Source organism: Aphelocoma coerulescens, chromosome 15 (assembly GCF_041296385.1).
Source record: "Aphelocoma coerulescens isolate FSJ_1873_10779 chromosome 15, UR_Acoe_1.0, whole genome shotgun sequence".
NCBI classification, from domain to species: domain Eukaryota; kingdom Metazoa; phylum Chordata; class Aves; order Passeriformes; family Corvidae; genus Aphelocoma; species Aphelocoma coerulescens.
Window position 1 is genome coordinate 4,540,901 of NC_091029.1, and position 16,761 is coordinate 4,557,661.

Genomic DNA, 16,761 nt, shown 5'->3' on the forward strand with positions numbered 1-16,761 from the left:
TGGCTCCACGGGAGCTGCAGCAGCAGGGAGAGGGCAGACATTGAGTCACCTTTTATTGAAGCTGAGCCCTTCCAGGCTGGTCCCTGCTGGTTTTTCACTTTTCCTCACTTTTATGGCAAAGAATTGAATTAAACTTGATTTCCTTTAATGGGGTGGCAAATCCAGCGTGCACCCAAGGTGCCCCTGGGGTGATGGGCAATGCCTGGGTCCGGCCCTTGCCAGGGATACCTCCCTGCTGGGGGCTGGGGGATTATTTGTGTTGGCAAAAAAGCAGATTAAAAGCCCAGAGAGCAATTCTTTGCCGCTGAATTGCAAACGTGCTGTGTGCAGCAGGAGCTGCTGCAGTTGTCTTGGTCCTGAGCCACGGTAATTGTATTCTATGAAATATTTATTCATTTTCATTTCAATTTCATTTCCAACATGTATTTCCTATAAAATGATGTGGGGGGAAAGGGAAAAAAAAAAAAAAAAAGAAAAGAAAAATCCTCCCTGGATGCATTTATCATCATCACAGGTTCCTTGCCAGAGCTCCCCGAAGGGGCACCGCCGGGCAGGGCCACACAGGCTGCCAGGGCTGGTTTTTCTAAAAACTTTAAATGCCATTTTTCATTCTGCTGGGAGCCCATGGGAGCTCTGGAGGTGCTGGACATTCCGGAGCCCGGCTCCTGGGAATTGCGTGGCACCGAATGAAGCACAGCTGTGCACAGGAACAGGCACCTGTGGGTGATGAAATGCCCCTGTGCAGAGTAAACGCACCCTAAAATGCACCTAGAGCACACTGAAATACCCCTGTGCACACTAAAATGTCCCCATAAGGACTAAAACACCCCTATGCAGAGTAAAATGCACCTGTACATACTAAAATGCCCCTATTCATGCTAAAAGACCCCTGTGTTCTCTAAAATACCTGCTTGTATCCTAAAATACACCTTTATACACCAAAATACTCCCGTGCGGAGTAAAATACTCCTGTACACACCAAAATGCTCCTATGCACCCCAAAACACCCCTGTGCACCCTAAAATACCCCTATACACACTAAAGTGCTCCTGAGCACCATAAAATACACCCCAAAATATTCCTGTACACCCTAAAATACCCCCTTGCACCCCAAAATACTCCTATACATATTAAAATACTCCTATACACCCCAAAACACCCCTATACACATTAAAATACCTCCATGCAGAATAAAATAGTCCTATACACCCTAAAATATCCCTTTAGACACCAAAATATTCTTGCCCACCCTTAAACCCCTCCCTGCAGACTCCCGGCTCCTTGCCGGGTTATACGCCCCAAAATACCCCTATAAACCCCAAAATACCCCCATAAACCCCAAAATATCCCTTTAGACACCAAAATACCCCTGTCTACCTTAAAAATCCCCCCCTGCAGCCCCCGGGCTCGGTGCCAGGCAGGTGCCCGCGGGCATTTCGGTGCCACCCAGTGCCACCCCTGCCCGCCCCGCATCCAACCTCCTCCTCCACCCATTCCCAGCTCTTGCCGGGTGATTATTCCCAAGCTTCTGGCAGTCCCCGCCTGATAAACAGTTGATTACTTCTCCTCCCAGCCCCGTGCCCGATTTGCATACAATAAATATCGCCCTCGGAGAGCCGAGCCCGGCTCATGCCTTATTTATGAGGGATAAACCCGGGATCGAGTTTGCATAATCAACACGTATTTAATTTGCGAGCTCTTCCACGCGGGTTCGGGCTCTAATCAGGCTCCGCTGACAATCAGGGTGGAAATATCTTCATTAAGGGCTGGCAGGTTCCGGAGCCGACGGGAAAGCTCCAGACCTGGAATGCCACAGAGCGCTGCTCCCCTTCTCCCCCACTCCCAGGAATTTCCCTTTGCTGCCTCTCCACCAGATTTTTACTCTAATTTGGTGGCTCTCCTTCCTCCTGCATGCTAATATATGCAAAAAAAACACCGGGGCTCCTATTAAAATGCCATGAAAATCTAATGAAATTAATGTTGGCAACAAATATTACCTAATGGAAGAGCCTCCGGGAAAAAAGAAAAAAAATCAACGAGTGCAAATATATATTTGCACATATTTAAAGGCCTCTGTCAAGTAGTTTAGCTCCACAGTTTGGATGTTATTAAAAAGGAGGGGGAGGGAGCCTGGTGTTTTCTGAGCCCAACATGAGCGGAAGGGCTTCCATGAATTATATTTTTAATTTCAGTTGGAAGTGGAGCTGACGTGGCTGGGAGGCTCCGGCTGCTGGATGCTCAGGTGGAGCAGCCCAGGGCAGAGCTGGGAGCTGGGCTGGGAAGGGGAGGTGAGCAGGGCACGCTGCATCCCATCGTGTCCAGGGACAATTGTATCCTGCCTGGTGAGCATCCCACATGCCATGTGCTGTATCCAGGGAGAATCACATCCAGTGGCTATCCTGCCCGAAGAGCAGCCTGTCCAGGGGGTATCCCATCCACTGGGAATCCCATCCAGTGAGTATCCTGGCTGGTGAGTGTCCCATCTGCTGGGAATCCCACCCAACAGGCATCCAATCCAATGAATATCCCACCTGTTGGGCATCCCACCCAGAGAGAATCCCAACTGGTGAGCATCCCATCCACTGAAGATCCCTCCCATCAGGCTTTGCATCTGGGCTGCACCCCCCTACCAAGCACCACAGGCAGGCACCATCCCATCCAGGGAACATCCCACCTGGAGATCCATCCATCCATCCATCCATCCATCCATCCATCCATCCATCCATCCATCCATCCATCCATCCATCCATCCATCCATCCATCCACCCAGCATCGCACCCACTGAGCCCCAGTTCCAGCAGGGATTGCAGGGACTGGTGGCACCAAGGCTTCCCGGGGGAGGGGACACCCAATTATCCCTGTTTATTCACTTGGGTGTCCACACTCCAGAGCCACCCAGCAGTGACAGCTCATTATGAGCTTCTCTCTCACAGAGGCTACTCCTCGTGGGCAACAGCACCTCCAATTAATTCCTCTTTAAGGAACCCTGGCAGCTTCTAAATTTAAGGTTGGTTAAAAACCCCCAAGACCTGAGAGCCAATATTCTCATTAATTATGTTACATTTGGGTTTTTTTTCCCAGCAGACACGGTGTGTTTTCCCTCCAGGCTCACCAGAAGTGGTTTGAAAGTCTCCATAAAGACATGTCCTGGCCCAAAGTTTGTGGTCAAGCTTGGAGCAACGTGGTCCAATGGAAGTTGTCCCAGCCCATGGCAGGGGGTGGAACTGGATGAGCTTTAAGGTCCCTTCCCACCCAAACCATTCTGGGATTCCGTGATTCCATCACTGATGGCTGGAAAACACCAGCGTGGCTGATGGATGCAGTGTTGAGGGCTGGATGATGTCCACTCCTTTCCCCACCACCGTGGTCCCACCTGTGGGACCCACGACATCACCAGGAGGACAGGGCAGGAGGGGAAATGCCTTAAAATCCTGGGAAATTGAAAACTGGGCAAAGGCACTTGGGCCACCCTGATCCCTGGAAAGGAAACCACAGAGGTGGCAGCTCAGTGCCCAAAGGCAAACGGCGTGGGAGAGCTTGATTCCAACCTGGGAGCACACGGGCTTTGTATTGGAAAATAATCCAGGAAAAAAAAAATTGTTAAAGGTCAAACCATCTCAGGGTGTTTGCTTGGAAATGCGACTATTTGGGATTTCTCTTTTTTTTTAATTTCAAGTTAAGCCTTCGCAAAAGCCTTCCCGTAGTTCTAGTTATATATATAAATACGAAGCTCTATTTTTATACTTATATCAAAATGAAGCTCATTTTCAACCATCAGCACATCCAGAAAAAAACCAGCAGCCAGAATTCCACTTGGGAAGCACCTGGATGAAAAGCTTTGGGCCGCCTGCCCTTGGAGCCCCCAAACCTCCCTGGGGTGAGGGGTTCCCTCCTCATTTTAAAACCCAGTTCCCCCTGCTTTGCCCATCTCTCTTCCCAAAGTCCAAAATAGCTCCGGCGGTATCCGCTCGGCTCTTCCAGAAAGGATTGTTCGATATTTCTCCGCGAGCTGTGGGATGTCTGCTGTTAGTGAGCACATTAAACAGGGGTATAAATTCGTAATGAGAGCCCTGAAATGAATGGCTCTTATCATTTATGGATGGAATAATTAAAGATACTGTACTTGGAGGTTTTACATGGGCCTGTAAATTGTCAGCCGTGAAAGCAGAGAATCAGGAGAGTTGGAACAAGCTCAGGCTGGGCAGTGGAGGTGGCACTTTGGTGCAGTTGGAATTGTGGGACCCTGCAGGATGCCATCCCTATCCCTGCTTGTGGTCCCCCCTTTCCTGCTCCCAGAAAGAGTCAGCCCTGGCTGTCAGAAATTGAGGATTTAAGCTTTTTGGATGACTTGCCTGCCCTTGGAAATCTCCTGCTGGCAGAGCCAGCCCTGAGGCTCCCACCTGCTGCTCCACCCTGGTGCCCAGGGCTGGCAGGGCCGCGGGGGATGCTCCGCTCTGGCATCCCGGGGCTTTGGGACGAAATTCCCTGGGAGTTCCATGCCCAGCCCATTGGACACCCCGTGGGGTGGCGGGGGCAGGGGGGCTCCAGCCCACCCAAGCGCCCAGGATGCCCCAAGGGGCAGAACCACCTCTGCCAGCACCTCGTCCTATTTTAACTCCGATCATCTAAAATACTGTAACTATGGCAACGGCTGCAGGTGAGACTCATTACAGTTAATCCTCTAATTACTAACTACCTCTTCAATCAGTTGTAATTACTTTGGGGACACAGTTAACCTCTCATTAGAAACGCATGGCCACGTTTTACCAAAAGCACAAACAGTGACATGCCTGGTAATTTAGCGCCGCGCCACTCAAGGCCACTCTCCGGCTTTTATGCCGGCACAATCTCATCCCTGTCATTAACCAGGAATGGTTGTCATGACAATTAATCATTCAATCCCTCATCAGCAACTTTTGCCAAATGTCACCCTGCTCTTGATCAAATGAGAAGGGAAAATTAAATGAATCAATTCAGCACCTTGGCATTTGTGACTATTTTTTTTGGGGGGGGGAGGGGTTAAGTTGGCGGCAGCCCAGCAGCCACGGCGCCAGGCTCTGCCCACGTGTGGGGGTCTGGGAGCCTGTCCTGGAGCACCCCTAGAGCTGGGGGTCATTCTACACCCCTCGGGGTTCATTGACCTGATAGCACAAGCCCTGAGGCCATCGTGGCACTGCCAGCTCCTGCCACGGCCACCCAGATGTGCTGTCTCCAGATGTGATGGCTCAACCAGCCTGGTGACCTCCAGAGCCGAGCAGGGCACCTCTTCCTCCGCCGTGCCCCAATTTTTGCAAACAATCCCCTCTCCGATCATTTTCCTTTTAAACCTGTAATTAGCTGGAGTCATTTGCTGCATGTAAATCCCAGCCCTTAATTACTGGCACTAACCTTGAGCCGTGCTGGGGCTCCTGGCAGGCTCAGCCTCATGGCCCTGCCAGCCCCCCCCTGCAGCCCCCAGCCTGAGTTTGGGGTTTGCATGGGGTCAAGGGGCTGCTGTGGCTTTGTTCCCACAAAAAAGGTGTTGGGATCTCAGCGGTCAGTCAGAGACAGCTCTGCACCTTCCCCTGGGCCCTGAGGGAAGTTGTGGGGCCAGTGGTGAGGTACAAGGCTCCCAAATATCCTGCCTTGACATGGCACTGCTCGGGACTTCATCTGCAGTTTTGGGGGGCTGGGAAGGCAGGGGGTGCTCACCCTGCTGCAGGGACCCCAGGGAGGTGGATTTGGGATGGCTGTGGATTTGGGATGGCTGTGCATCAGCATGGCCACATTTTGGGGCAGATGTGGGGGGCCGGCAGAAAGTTGCCCCTGGCACCCCAGGGCACCCCAAGGCCACGGCTCATCCCAGAGGGGAGCCGACCCCACAACTTTGTGGGGGATTCAGCCACGATCCACGTGTCCTGTGGCAGGAGGGGAGCCTGGGGAAGGGGAAGTTTCACTGCCACTCGATTATAGGAGATTGTAAAATCGCATTAGGGAGGTTGGCATTTCAAGCCTGATGCGTTTGGACAGGGTGTCTCTCCCCGGCTCGGAGGGATCGATTATCCATCAGAGGGATGGCGGGCTGGAGCTGGCACTGCTCACACTTCCCAGCTCCCATCTCCCATCGGCATCCACAGCCAGGCAGCCCAGGGGCCCCAGCTGGGACAGGAGCTGGGGTAAGTCCCAAGGGAGTCCCCCAGGGCACCTGGATCCAGTGACCCCCTGAGCAGGGCAGGGACAGGGTCCCTGTGTCCCAGGGTGTCCCCGTGCTGGAGAGTGGGATCCGGGGGTGCTCCCATCCCCACGGCAGTGAACAGCCCAGCCCAGCTGGGTTTTAGTTCATAGCCCGGGTTGTGAATTCCTGTCCTGTTTGCTCACATGTGTGACTCTGTTCCTGCTCACAATCCTGCCTGGGTGACCAATTTGATGCCGAAAACCTCTGGCACTGGCACCACTGCTTCTTTCAGTGCCTCCACTGCCATGCCAGGACCAGGGCCCCGCTTGCTCCCCAAACCAGGTGTGGGTGGGTGACAGCATTCAATGTCACCTCCCTGGGATGATGGGGGAGTGTCACTTTGCCTTGGGCTCACTTCTTTCGGCTCCATGTCCCACCTCTCTCCTGGCATCTTGAGGCAGCCAGGATCTGGCTTCACTGGGATGTGGGGCTCCAGGGAATGGGATGGTTGTTATATTGGGGTGTCCTCCAAGGGCCAAATCCCCCTGGGTCCGGGAAACACTGGACACCTCCAGCACAGCTCCAGGCACCATCGGCTGTGCCAGGTGCCGGCATTGCCCTTCCCACCCCAGCTGTCCCGGCTACCTGTGAGCCCCCGATTAATTCCCTGAAACCTGCGGTGCACAAATGACTAATAATCCCAGCAGTGCTAATTGGTGAGCTGTGTCCTGACAAATTGATTTGCGCTGTGCTAACATCGCACGCCCGGCCGGCCCCGCGCCCACCGCGCCAGGGTCACTCCGGCCTGCCGGGAGTGGATCCCAGAGCCAAGGCCCGGATGGCTCCTTCCTCCCCGGCTCCTGCCTGCCCCACAGAGACTGTGGATGAAGCCAGAGCAGCACCTAAAGCCCCCTGACTATCATCCTGTTTGGTCTCAGGGGGTCTGTCCTCTGGACAGCAGGAGCAGGGCAGGATTTGGGCAGGAGCCTGGGGCAGGAACGGGGCAGGATTTGGGCAGGAGCCTGGGGCATGAACGGGGCAGGACTTGGGCAGGAGTCTGGGGCAGGAGTGGGCAGGAGCCTGGGGCATGAACGGGGCAGGACTTGGGCAGGAGTCTGGGGCAGGAGTGGGCAGGAGCTGGGCAGGAGCAGGGCAGGATTTGGGCAGGAGCCTGGGGCAGGAGCGGGGCAGGAGCTGGGCAGGAGCAGGGCAGGATTTGGGCAGGAGTCTGGGGCAGGAGCGGGGCAGGATTTGGGCAGGAGCCTGGGGCAGGAACGGGGCAGGATTTGGGCAGGAGCCTGGGGCAGGAACGGGGCAGGATTTGGGCAGGAGCCTGGGGCAGGAGCGGGGCAGGAGCTCAGCAAGAGCCCCGGGCTGCGCCGCTGCCGCTCGCTCTTGTCAATTCTTTATGGCGCTGCATGTTTAATAGCTTTACAGAGCCCATTTAATGTGCTCCCAGACATGAAGTGCTGTCTAATCAGCACATTTAGGAGAATTGCCCACATCCTGGTCTCGCTGCCATAAAACAGTGCCCACAGAAGCATCTGTAATTAATGTTTTTTTTCACTCGCTCTCTCTCTCTCCCACTGAATCAATTTATAAAGCGCGGACTTCCTCTGCGCTGGAGCTTTTAGGCTGTTTTACTCCGGCAGCCGAGGTGACTCGGCAGCGCTCGTCAATTAAGCAGCTGTGTATAATGGATGCTTCAGAGTAAAAAACACAGCCTGATTCCCAGAAATGATCAATGCGCATTTTTCTCACAAAAAACCCCAGGCTCACACGTCCTCACCGGGCGCCGTTCACCCTCCCGGGGCTCAGCGGAGCCACCGAAAGGGAAAGGGGGGGTTGGAAAAGAGCCGCTCTTCGAGGCTGCTTTTGGAATGGGAAATTAAAAATGGGATGAGAATTAAGGACAGAGATAATTAGTGTCACCCGCCGGGCAGGACCTGCCTGTTGCCACCCAGAGTGGGGGCGACGTCTCTGGGGAAGTCACTGGGGGTGCTGAGCTGGGGAAGCACATCCGTGTGGCCACGGAGGGTGGGAGGGAGCGTGTCGGGACCCCCGGGGGGTTCCGTGTGGTGTCACAGCCCCCAGCCCCGGCCAGGGAAAGTTTACAGGTTTTATTGCCGGAGGTGGCTCCTAATTGGGAAGAAGGAAATAAAACGGGAGTGAAAGCGGGGCTGGGCCGGCAGAGAGGGGCCAGCCGCCCCTCTGTGCCCCGTTTTGGGAGACTTCAAAGCGTCCTGGCGCACAAAGGCGCTGCCTTTGCTCTTTGGCCGTGCGGATCAAAGCCCGCGGCAGGAGGGCACCGGCAGCGCACGGAAAGCTCAGCCATGCGCGGGGCCCCCCGGCCCCACAGCCCGGAGATGCCCAGCACCATCCAGAGCTCCTCCCTATTCCCTCGGGATCCCCGCTGCCGTGGGATGCAGCAGGAGCCAAGGCCTCCCGCACCCCGTCATGGCCATCAGCCCATTGTGGGTGTCCCCAGGGATGGGACAGGGACCACCCCGGTGCTCAGCACCATCCACAGGTACTCAGGGCTGGGAAGCCACGCCGAGGTGACGAGGTGGGGTCAGGAGTGTTTCCTCCAGCCCCAAGTTTTGGCAGCTCTGAGCTGCCCAGCACGACAGCGGCCGTCCCATGGGAAACCTGCTCTGAAAATGGAAAACTTGTAATGGTGGTTAATTGGTTTCAAGCAAAGCCTAATTGGGATTGTACACCTGGGCACCGTGCTAGTTTCTGAGCCATAATTGGCCTCAAAACTGGGAGAGGGGGTGGCGTGACTGGGCTGGGAGCAGCGGGATGCTGGGAGAGGGATGTTGGGAGCACGTTCCGGGGGACAGGGTGCTGCGAGCTGGGTGCTGGGAGCTGAGTTCCAGCAGAGGGATATTAGGAGCAGGATTCTGGGAGTGGGATCTGCGAGCAAGATGCCACAGGAGGTGGGGTGGTCCTGCCAATCCACTGGGCTTGGCAGCCCTCATGCGGGAGCCCCGCCAGGCTCTCGTTATCCCGGAACAACGAGGCCCTTGCCCATGAGTGCTGTGCCTTTTCCAGGAGGGATTTCAGGGCTGGCTCCATGCAGAGCCCGGCTCGGGGGCACACAGAGCCTGATTTGCACGGTCCTGGTGCTGCACAAAAGCAGAGCCGTGCTGATGGTGACGGATTACCAAGACCCGGCTGCCTCATCCTCAGCCCCAAGCTGAGGATGGTGAGGTTGGTGAGGATGGTCTCATCGAACAGTCACAGCCCAAGCAGGGCTGGGGATGCCCAACGTTGCCAGCCAGGCTTCCAGGGAAAACCAAGGTGCTGTGAAGAAAGCAGTTTTTGAAAACAAACCAGGAGAAAATCCTGATTTAAATTAATTATCTGCTGTGGAGGCAACAGGCTTGGGCACGGGCAGGTCCCCAGGGGATCTGCCAGGTAACAGGGACAGGGGTGGCATGGATGGATGGCAGAGCTGCCAAGATGTCCCATTTCTCCTTCTCTGGCATACACCATGTGGGAACGGAGCTCCTTGTGCTCTCCACAGCTCCTTCCCTGGGTGCTGTGGGTCATTGGGAAGGGACCCCCAGACCTGAGGGGCCAAGGGGGGCAGAGGGGGCAGCGGGAGCTGACAGGGGCCAGGCTGGACAGGGGACAGGCAGAGGTGAGGGCAGGGGACTCAGCGGTGCCTTCCCAGAGGTCATGGCTCAGCTGTAACACCTCATGGAACCTGGATGGGTTTGCCTGCAGCAATCTGCCAAAAATTAATATGCAAGTGGAAGGATCCTTCCCCCCGGAGCGGGCGGAGTGAGGGGAACACAAACCCGGCGGCTGCCACGGGAGACGACGCTCTTATCAGAGCAGCGACACCGACAACCCGGCTCTATACATTTTTAATAAATCGTTTGAAATTCCTGACTGTCAGGAGGATTGAATCAGCTGCTTCCCCGGCTGAAAGGCTGAGGGGCTGTGCCAGCTCTTCTGGCAGCCCTGATGGGGGTCACGGGGGGTTCTGGTCCCACTGCGTGGCATCGCTTGGAGCTGCCAGGCGTTGCTTGGTGCCGTGGGCACTGCTCTGTCCCGCTGTGGCAGGTTCAGGGATCATTCACCTTCCTTCTCCCGCCACAGTCGGTGCCTTCCATGGTGCTGGGGCTGCTGACAGCCCGGCAGAGCTGGGAGCAGCACGGGGGAGAGGGGGAACCTGCTGAAACAAGCAAATTGCAACGATTCCCCTTTTCCAAATGTCAGCAGATTTGGAGGGGAAAGAAGCAAATAAGTTAAAGGTGAAGATCTCCTGGGAATCTCCAACTCGCTCTGCTTTTGTTCCCGTAGCTCAGCTTCCTGGGAGCACCCCGTAATCCAGGCTGGCAGCACATCCCAGCACTGCTCCACAAATGCAGTTAAACACCACAGTCGAGACTTTTGGGGCAGAAGGAAACTGGCCAGAGAGCAATGGGAGGGAAATAAAATATTGGTGTGGGAGGGAGGTAGGGAACACCACACGCAAGGAAGGGGGCAGGAACAAGCCCAGCAGCACCATCAGGCCTGGCCCTGACCGTCTCCTCTTCCAGGAACTCAGAGAGACAAAAGGTTTTGCCAAGGAGCTGGAGAATTCCCTGTGATGGGCTCTGAGGCCCTGGCACCCTGGGGACCAGCAGGGAGCAGGTGATGCCCACAGCAGTGAAGGACAGCACCCAGCTGTGCCCACCAAGCTCTCCCTGGGAGCGGTGCCTTTGCTCTGCCCACGCAGGGTCCCTTCTGCAGCTGGAGCCTGGGGACCCCCCAGAAGCCCCTTGGCTTTTCTTCCACCCAGTGATGCTTTTGAGCACAGAGAGGCTGTGGAATGGCTCCGTGCCGGATATGAAACATCCCCGGGTGAGATAAAACCAAATCACCTGTCAGTCAGCGCCTTATCTCGGGTGGCATCGGAGCCTCAGGACTAACAGGGGTAGAAAATGCTCCGCAGGCTGGAATCCGCTCCTCCTTATGCTCCCGGCCTTGCTCACAAGGGCTTTCACCCAAGATTTTGAGCAAGGTTGAATTTCTCACAAAATACCAACGGGAGGGAAGAAAAAGGCACAGGATCTGCTCAGCCACTGGCAGGGCAGTGGCAGCGGTGAGCGAGGACACGGTGACCCCGGGATGCTCCCGGACACTGCCGGGATGCAGAGCTGGCACAGGGCCAGGCCGGGGCAGGACTGGGGCTGCTGTTCATCACACTCCAGCCCCAGGAGCACGTGGATATTTCTGTGCCCCCCCAGCGTGGGGGCCGTGATGTTCCCTCAGTGATTTCACACGATGGGAAGGGTGCAGGGGGCTCTTGCAGGAAGCTGGACTCTGCTCCTTGTCTTGGAGCTGGGAAGACCCTGAGGGGAGTCTCAGGAGCGATGATCCATCATGCACCAGTGACCTGGACGGGGATATTTTTAAGCAGGGAATAAAAATAGACTCGGGCTGGCGGCGAGCACTCACTCCTGGCATTGCTGTCGAGGGGCCTGGGGGCTGGGAGGGGGGGCAGGATGGAGCCCAGCCCCTCACCCCGGCCAGCCCACCCCTCACCCTGCACCCTGATCCCCCCAGCACGGACAGTCCATCCTGCCTTGCTCTCGGGGCGGCTTTTGTGTCACCATCAGCACCCTGGGGACTTTCACCCTGCCCAGGCCACCCCCTTGCCCTGCAGGTGCCTGGGTGGTGTTGTGGGGCTGCCGATGCCCCCCAGAAAATGCTGCCTGATGCGCTGGGAGAGGATGCAGGCGCCGCTGGCCCCGGGACCTGGCTGGAATGGGGATTTGTTTCAGCTGAATAACTTGCTGAATCTATAAATAAACCGGGGGGAAGCAAGCACAGAGCACGGGAGCTTCTGCCTTGCTGACCCTGCAGCACCCGAGGCATCTGCCCCCGAATGCTGCCCAGCTCCACCTCTGTGCCCACCCACAGCAGTGGCACCCAGGGGTCAGTGGGGAGGATGCTGCTGGCCACAGTTCCTTGCCCAAACAGGAGCTTTCTGAGCCTGGATCAGCCGCCTGCCCTCCATGCCCTCCATGCTCTCCATGCCCTCTGTGCTCTCATGCCCTCCCTGGATCCAGCTCTCCCAATCTGGCCCCAGCACTCGGGGAGCTTCTGGCCCTGGGGATCCCAGCAAGGAGCTGTACGGGATCAGTTTTTCCCTGTGGGCAAATTCTGCTCTCACTCCTGTGAGATTTGGGATCCAGGAATGAGCCCACACACTGGCACGGGGAGAGGGGCAGCAGATCCTCTGTGCCAGAGCAGCAGCTTGGAGAGACCCCCACTCCTGCCTTCCTTCCTCCTCCTCCTCCTTTTCCTCCTCCTCCTCCTCCTCCTCCTCTTCACGCCTGGCTGCCCCTGGCCGCCTCACTCCGCTCTCCATTTGCTTTCCCAACAGATGTTGGTGTCTCTCCTCTAACGAGCATTTTAACGCCGGAATCTCTCTCCCCCGTTTGACTGGGAAGCAAAAAGCTCAACATCTCCCACCAGCATCAAAGTCCCTCGCCCCAACACCCTGCACCCCACCCTGCTCTGTGTCCTCAGCATGGTGCTGCCAGGGCAGCCACGGCAGGGTTTGTGTCCCCCATGTGTCCTGTCTTTGCCTGGAGCCACCGCTTAGACCCCCATCCCTTGGAGAGCTGCATTTGGAAACAGCTGGGAGCTGGGGGAAACCTCCAAGGATTTGATAGGAATAGGAGGTGGGGTTGTGAGCCAAAAACCAGCCATGGGAAGGACCCACTGGAGTGACGACACCACTGTTGGCGCCGATAGACATCAGCGGGATGGGTGGGCATCCCTGCATCCCTTGCCGTGCCCTGGTGACTTTAAATGTGGGCAGGGAGGTGAAGGTGCCATTTCCCCCTCCGTGTCCTTCATCATCCCTTTGTGTCCCTGCTGCCAGCACGGGAGGGCTGCGCACGGGGCAGGAGCCAGCGATCCCAAATATCGACGGCGGCCCCGATCAATGCTATCTCCCCTTTCCATGCCTATGAGCTCATTGATTTTTTTTTTGTTGTTGTTGTTACCTCTGTGTTTATGTAATGTCTGAACTTTGCACAACTGAACCGTTTAATGTGCAGAAAAGAGCCCTGTTGCCATGAAAACGGACCTGCAAATGACAGCACGGATGCGGAGATATCCCTGTTTTATTGGGCCATACGGAATGGATTTTAACCTTGATAAGTCAATAACTTTTCGTACAAAAGGAACAAGAGCAGATACAGCTTTCAGAACCTTGAATGCATTTAAAGCAGAGAGTAATGGCCCGGTTTCAATCCCCGGGAAATCTCTCTCATTCTGAGGGCCAGGCATTGCCAGGGCAGAGTGACATTTTGGGCAAAGAATTACAGCGTGCATTTGTCAGGATGAGAGATGGAGATGCTCCGTGCTCCAAATTGCCAGTGCCGGTCAAAAATAATGATATTAAATTAAAGGGATATCGTTATCTGAAAGAGCACAGGATCAGAGAAGAGAATCAAGGAATGGTTGGAGTTGGGAGGGACATTAAAGCTCATCCTGTTCCACCCCCTGCCATGGGCAGGGACAGCATCCACTAGCCCAGGTTGCTCCAAGCCCCATCCAACCTGGCCTGGAACACTCCCAGGGATCCAGGGGCAGCCACAGCTTCTCTGGGCACCCTGTGCCAGGGCCTCCCCACCCTCACAGGGAAGAATTCCTTCCTCACATTGAATCTAAACCTACTCTCTGTCAGCTTGAAGCCATTCCCCTTGTCCTGTCACTACAATCCCATGTTATCCCTGTTTTGGGAGCGTGGAAAACTTCGGGTGGGCTCCCCAGTGCCTCAGGGGAGGGATTCACCCGCTGCCACCCCGGACGTGCTGATGCATTATTTATTTGTGCTAAAGCAGAAGGACTTTTAAAAATCTCTCTCCTCCAGCTTCCTCCCTGCAATTCAATCCCTCTGGAAGCGGCAGCGGAGCCGGTCTCACTTTGCAGAGCTCATTCATTAGCAGATTAAGGCTCTCCTTGTGTTCCCAACATTGCTGGGGGAAATTTATGTTCAGGCAAAAGTATTCACGGGTTCCCTGAATCACAAAAGTGTTTCTCCTCTGTAAAGTCTTCAAAAAAAAAAAAAAAAAAAAAAAAGAGAAAAAGGATGGAAATGGGGAGGTCAGAACTGCCTAATAGTATCTCCTTGAAGGCAGTGCCAAAACACCCACCTTTTGAAGTTCGCTATTCCGGGACGGATCTCTTCCCTGGCAAAGACGCCGTCACCCTTTCAAGTCCTTGTGAGCGACTTCAGGTGGCTAAAACATTTTCTGAGAAGAATGAAGGCTCCTTTTTATATCTTTTTTTCCCCCTGAATAAAGAGCAACCTTTCTTCCTGCCTTCCTAATAGCTTTGATTAAATTATCTCTGAAAAATCTAAGTGCTGTTCGCAAATCCGTAATGGTTTTATTCTTATCGCAGGCCTCTATTGCAACACTGGGAAGCAGATAAATAAGCTGCAGAGAAGGTATAAAAGTGCACTAGAACCTGCCAGAGAGATGAGCTAAAAATGTTTGAACTGAAACAAATGAGCAGTATGAATAGCCCTGCTCCTAGAGGGAATTTATTCAATATAATGTATTTTCACAGGGAGCATAATACGTGTTATAATTGCACAGAGGAGTCGCTCTCCTGAAAGCAGATCTAGCTATTATTTTAATTTCCCAACCTTCAGCTTTTACTGGATCAGGAGTGGTGACTGGAACAGCTTCACGTGTTTGGGAAAATGGGCCCTGCCTGTCAGCTCTCCCCTTGTCACCCCTGGTCACGGATGCCTGGAAAGCTGCTGGTGCTTCCCTGGGTGCAGGAGGTGGAGAGGCTCCAAGAACAAGCCAGACCAACTCCAAACTCGTCAAAATTCAGTAAGAAGCCACATGTCCCCAAAACTGGTCCGAGCTCAGTGCTGCGAGGCAGGAGCCGGGGAGGAGGGATGCAGGGAGGTGATGAGCCCTGGAGGCTCACCCTGGGCTGCTTAGGAGGTGCTCGGGAGCTGCACATGCACCTGTGGGACTGTTACGGACCAGAGAGAACTGGCTGCTCCCTTCCCGCAGACGTGTGTGGCAAAAAGAACCCGCGGCAGGGATTTTGGGGAAGGAATAACGGATTCCAGGACTTGTGTTAACGGGGCCAACCTCAGCAGCGCTCGCTCGGACCTCACAGCGCACGGAGCTCAGGGGTGTCCGTGGCCATGGCCACGGCGTTCCCCCAGCTGGCAGGCCGGGGGTGAGCTCCAGCCTGCCTCTCATCCCCTTCTCACCCGGGGGTCCCCACGCCCCCCGCAGGCCTACAACTCCCATGATGCCCTCACGGCGCGCCCGCATCCCCGCGGCGCGGCGCGGGCGCGCGGGGCACGCCGGGAAGCGCAGTCCCGCCGTTCGGATTTTCCCGCGAACGCGGGACGCTCGTGAGGGGGGGGGGGGGCGGTGGCGGGGACGCTCCGCCCCCTTCCTCCTCCCCCCACCTCCATCCCCCCCGCCCCGCTCCCCGCAGGACGCGGCGCCGTAGCCATGGCAACGCGCCGGGGGCGGGGCCGAGCCGCGTGCCGCCGCCGGGCCCCGCGCGGGGCGCTCAGAGCCGCCGCAGCCGCGCGCCGGGCGGGAGCCGCCAGCCGGGGCCGCCCCGCCAGCGCCCCCCGCCCCGCCCCGCCGCGACCCCCGCCCGCCGCCGCCGCCGCCGCCGCCATGGAGCGCTGAGCCGCCGCCGCCGCCGCTGCCCCCCGCGACACCCCCCCCCCCCACCCCCCCCGCCCCGCCCCGCCGGGCACCGACCGCCGCCGCACAAAGGAACCGGGGCAGCCGCGCTGTGATGCTCTCCGGGGTCGCCGCGCCGCCCCAGCCCAGCCCCGCCGGGTGGATTTGGGTTTAATTTTTTTTTTTTTTTTTTTTTTTTTTCTCACCGGATATTTTTTGCTCTTTCCCCCCCCCCCCCCCTTCGCCTCCCGCCCCCCGCCGCCCCCCCCCGCCCACCCACCCCCCTTCCCGGCGTCGCCCCCCGCCGTCCCCCCGGGGCCGAGCGCCGGGACCCGCACGCTGGCCGCGCACGGGGCGGGGCGGGCCGCCGGCGGGGCGCGGGGCCGGGCGGGCGCCGCCGCTGCTGCTGCGCGGCCCGGGGGGGGCGGCCCGGCGCGCCCCGCACCGCAGCGCCCGCAGCCGGCCCGGATCCAGCTCTGACGGTAACGGGGGTCCGGGCACCGGGGAGGTCGGGGGGGGTTACCGGGCGGGGGCGCGGGGACCGGGGGACTCCGGCGGCTCCCGGAGCGCAGCGGAGGCGGTGCCGCCGCAGCGCGGTGCCCGGTGGTGCCCGCGGAGCCGCCGCCGCCGGGGCCCGGCTCTCCCGTCGCTGCCGGAGAGGAACGGGAACAACTTTTGGTTTTTTTTTTTTTTTTTTTTTTTTTTTTTTTTTTTTATCCGATTTTTGATTTTTTTTTGTATGGCTTTTTGGGTCGCCTGACTCGTAAGTGGAAATAAAATATCCACGGGTGCCTCCAGGAGGAAAGCTGAGACACTTCCAGGGGGAGCCGACCGGGAGCTGCCGCCTTTGCTGCGACCCTTTTCTGCCCCTTTTCGCCTGGGAAAAAAAAAAAAAAAAGGGGTTTTCTCCTCCTTCCCGGG

At 56.8% G+C, this 16,761-nt stretch overlaps 1 protein-coding gene across 1 annotated transcript in view; it reads left to right on the forward strand.

Annotated features, from left to right (window-relative positions):
- Positions 1 to 16,235: 16,235 nt before the first annotated feature.
- Positions 16,236 to 16,761, forward strand: part of FAM222A (family with sequence similarity 222 member A) — a 29,302-nt gene continuing 28,776 nt past the window's right edge. The window contains exon 1 of the mRNA XM_069030723.1: positions 16,236 to 16,322. The gene's annotated coding sequence lies outside the window, so the exon portion shown is untranslated. The remainder of the gene's footprint in view (positions 16,323 to 16,761) is intronic.